Consider the following 4,833-nt stretch of genomic DNA (forward strand, 5'->3'; position numbering starts at 1 on the left):
ATTTCTGCCGGTCCCAATGTCCGACGGGAATTTTATTTACCGGTCTTTCCCCCCCCAAATCGGTCAAAACCGGCAATTTCCGGTCTAACGCAATCTTTGGAATAGACATATTCTAGTTGTATGTGGTTTTGAAGCTCACACTTTTAGTAGCAATTTGATTCCTCGACCACTTAAGCTCCATTGGTACTTTGTATTATGAAGAGAATCATGAGGCTATTTATATAAATATAAATTGTTCATTGACCATATAGATTTTGCATTGAAAAAACAGGGTGGCAACGGGGTGGCATTTCATTAATCTAATAGGAAAATGGCCGCCGTGTGAATATGGTCTATAGCACTTCCAACCTTGCACTTTGTAAGTCGATCTGGATAAGCTATAATAAAAATAAATGCTGTGTGTTCATGTCATTTCAAACATTATGTAACATCGTTCCTCGAACTGCAGAACATTTGTCACATTTGACTGCCGATGGCTTCTGATGTTTGTCCACAAAGACTTATTTGTGAAATTGAATAGCATATAGCATACTTGAATAGCATTTACCCGGCAAGCAACATCCCATAGCTAGAAAACAGCTTTGAACTTTGTTTAGCCTGTCAACTTTTTAGCCCTCTAATAGTTTGTTCTTCTTTGGGGATTTGTGCAAAGCATCAAGGAGGGAGCGCTTTGAAAGGTCACTAATGTACGCATCCTTTTCTAATCTCTTTTTTCAGTGTGTTCTCTGGAGACATTGGTACATCTTGTGTGTTTTCACTCTGCGAAAGAGAGACAGAGAGAGAGAGAGAGAGAGAGGGGGGGGGGGGGGGGGGACAGATATATACGGAATTCTCGCTGCTCCCCGTACTGACCTTCCCTGATCCGCTCTGTGTCCGCCTGCAGCACATAAGGGCCATTAAAAGCTGTGATCGTACATTTAAAAAAGCAGAAAGACGGAGAGGGAGAGTTAGAGCAGGAGACTGCAGAGGCCCTCGCACAGGAGGAAAGGACGGAAGCGATCCGTGAATGTTAAAGGTGTCTGAAGTGCTTTCGAGTCAACTCGCTGTTGCTTGCTGTTATGTCTAGTACACGGCGCAGCCCAAGGGCGGCCCGCAGATAACTATCATGGCTGCTTTGCTGCCTGGGCTCAGCATCTGCTCGGGGAACAGCGGAGTGACGGCAAACTACACCTGCCTGGCACATTCTGCCCGTCTAGAGGCCAACTGCTGCTTAGCTAAGGTTTACTTTACACCTTGGCTGGCGTGCTCAAAAGCGACAAAGGGAACCATGGGTCTCGGTGGGATGGAAGAGAGCGAGGTTGATGGCGTTAGTTTGTGGCTGAAGGAACGCACGAGTACGCGCGCGCGTGTGTGTGTGTGTGTGTGTGTGATGTTGGTACTGTATATGTACAGCAGAATCTCCAAGATACATGTAGCTGGAAGGTGTTGTGTTCATCAGTATGACAGTGAAGATAGGACAGGAAACAGGGAGAGAGAGATGGGGAATGACACACACAAAGGCCGTCGGGATCTGGACTCGAACCTGTGACACGCCGCATTAGCCTCCTGTGATATGTGACCTGGACCACTAGGCCAGCGGGCACCCCTTTCATCAGACAGGTTAAAGGCCAAGTTAAAGGCCAGGTGAGGATGAGACGGAACAGAAGATACCAATGGAAAGGGAAGGAATATCAGTGAAGTACAATCTTCTGTGCAACCATTTGTTGTACTGAATGGTGCCCGGGCCCCTTGTGAACATCTGCATAATGACAAAGACTATACATCCCTACAGCCAGACTAGAGCCCTTCCACAGTTTATACAGTGGAAGGGCTCTTGATCAAGGCTTTGAAACCTCCAATCCCTGGCAATCCCTGCTACAATACCTTGGCCCGTTGGCGTAAATAGGAGTGTGTTTTTAATCAGCTTTTCCTTGATTAAATAAGGATTATAGGCGTGTATTAATTGAACACCAACACGTGCGTATACATATATGTCGCCTGCCCAGAGGGAAGCGACAGCACTTTAACACAGACAGTGGCGTTGCGTCTCCCTAAAGAACACAGCAGCCAGCGTCACATCCCATTCCTGCCAAGTCGGAGGACTGTCCAGCCACTGACACTTGTCCAATCCCAGCCATCTCCAGCTCCATGTTGGCTAATCTCCCCTGACACCCTTGCAACGCAGCCCCGGCCGCGGCTCACTCTAGCTTGAAACAAGCCAGCCCTCCTCAGCCACTATCCACCACCGCAGCCCAAATCACTATTAGCCCCCTGTCCATCTCCCTGTCTCCTCCTTGTATTGGTCTTATATTGTACTCTCTCTCCCCCTGCCTATCCTCTCCCCTCTTTACATCTCTCCACCGCTCTCTCTCTCTCCCTTTCTTTCTCTTCTCCATCCGTCTCTGTCAAACTATATTCTGCGTGTGCTTTATCTCTTTCAACCCCATTTCTAGACCCCCACCCCACCCCCGCTCTCCTTCCTCGCCGAGTAAACCGTTCCTTTGTTGATGAATATCTACAGATGCGGCGCTTTGTGATCGGCGATTGAGGGATAGGCCGTGTTTCCTTCAGGAGTCTGCTGGCATGCAGAATGGCCTTTCATGATGGCGGCGATCTGCCCGCTCACTTTGCTGAATTCAGGGGGTCTTTATCACCGAGCGCAGCTTTTCTCGATGGTGAGAGCCTCCACCGGAACACCCCTCCCCCTCCCCCCGATACCTATCACACTAAAATAAACTTTTTAGGTGTGTGGTGGTGCGTAGGCTGATATGATTTATGCAGTCAGTTACTGGAGTCTTTTGAATAAGAAATAATGAACATGTTTCAAACACTGTTGTTTTGCACCGTTGCAAGGTGGGGTCTCACAAACCAAAATTAGAACCTTCACAGATCGTTTTGCTAATTAGTGTGATTGGGGTGGGGGGTAAAAAAAGAAAAGGCAAAGCGACTCCAAAAATCCCATTTATTATTTAAATGTATTCAACAATTCCAAAAGATAAAATAAGATAGACAAACATAGCATAGATTTAATTTACAAGCTGTTTGTTCTTCTCATCATATCTATAGAGGCTATCCCCTCCATACAGAGCACAATCTCATTGGCTGAGCAAAATATCTGTCATTGGCCGTAGCACAGAATAAGTCAATGTACAGAACAGTGTACTGTAGCTATGGCACGGCACATGCTAAAATGCACTCACAGGTATACACACAAGTACACACTCACATGTGCACAAACTGCACATATTGTGACACTCTCTCTCTCGCTCTCACACACACATACACACACACACACGCTCACACACACACATGCACACGCGCACACACAGACAAACGTGCAGTCATGATAAGCCAAGTCACTCACCCAATGAGTTTCATTCTCAAGCAAGCAGTCAGGCCGCCATGTTGAGTAAATATTACCATGATGCCTGTGTGTCAGTGAATGTGCAGCTAATGAATGGGTGACATCCGGTGAAGCTCAAAGACCCTGAAAGAGAACATTTGCCCGCGCTTACCGTTACCACCCCAATCCCCCGCCCCAATCCCTATACTCACACTCCTTCATAGTTGCTCAATTTAAACTCTCTTTGACTCTCTCTCTCTCTCTGGCTCCGGTGCCAGATTTCACCACACAGCACTGCCCTACTGTAGGTCGACACAGCAGAGGGGAAATGTGTGCCGTTAAAATGGGTTAGAAGCTGTGCCAGGTAGAACATCTACATGAAACTAGAACATCTAATAGACACTTAAACTCTTCTTTTTTTTCTCCTCTTCTTCGCGTGAATCCATACAGAAGGACACTGTGTGAACAGAGTGAAGTAGATTGGGTAAAGAACGTGGGCTATATGAGGAGTTTTATATATTTTTTAGATACGTTGTAAGGTATGGTGCAAAATGTTTTGTTCAAGGTTTTACAATATTCCTCACAATGTGGAGTTGTACCGACCGTTTCTGTGAGCGCGTAGATGAAGCGGAAACATCCGTTTGCCATGAAACGCCCACAGTCTTGAATCGAGGATTGATCTCCAAGCAGCATCACAATTAACATCTCATAAACCTGCGCCCCCGGTCAGACAGGATATTTTAACGGGGGACAAATATATTTTTGAAAACCTCTTTTGTGCAGATATTATGCATCGCTACAAAATAAAAATACACAATCTAAGGGAAAGCACACAACAACACTACAAATTTTCAGTCGACCGATTTCCACTGACAGTACACGGCTGACAGCACCAGCAGCCGCTGCGGAAAGAAGAGTCTGTCCTCCACTGTATGTAGGGTTTTCACTTTGTGGTTGTTGTTGTTGGGATCGTTTATTTTTTTGTTACATTTTCTTTTCTTTTTTTTTCTTCTTCTCTGTGTGATGGAACAGTCTGTTTGCGGGAGGAACACTGAAAAGCAAGGAGCATCTGAACGAGCTGCACATTCTGTCGAGGAACGGCTGCCAGCCGCTCCACCCTCCAGCCCAACCTGCTCGTCCCCCTCGCGGCCCTGCCGTCGTCAGCAGTGTGTCCTCTGGAAGCCACACCCAGGCCTCAGCTGGAGAGGAAGCAGAGGCCGGATGTCTGGCTTGGCTGGCTGGCTGGTACGTTGACGCAAAGCAGAGGTGTCTGTGACGATGGCGAGAATCAGGATACTAGAACGCATTCCATCTGTTGTTTTTTTTTTGTTTATTTTTTAACCCCGTCTCCCCTTTTTATCCCCAAAAAACCCTCCCACCCCCCCTCCCCACATCTCCCCCCTCCCCCACCACTTCTCCCTCTCCTTGCCCTGCAATGCAACTCTCTTATCTCTCTCTCCCTCTCTGTCTTTCTGTCCGTCTGGCTCGTCTGGCCTGGCCGTGGTTTGGTC

The sequence above is a fragment of the Nannobrachium achirus genome, assembly GCF_963921795.1.
Source record: "Nannobrachium achirus genome assembly, chromosome: 4".
NCBI classification, from domain to species: domain Eukaryota; kingdom Metazoa; phylum Chordata; class Actinopteri; order Myctophiformes; family Myctophidae; genus Nannobrachium; species Nannobrachium achirus.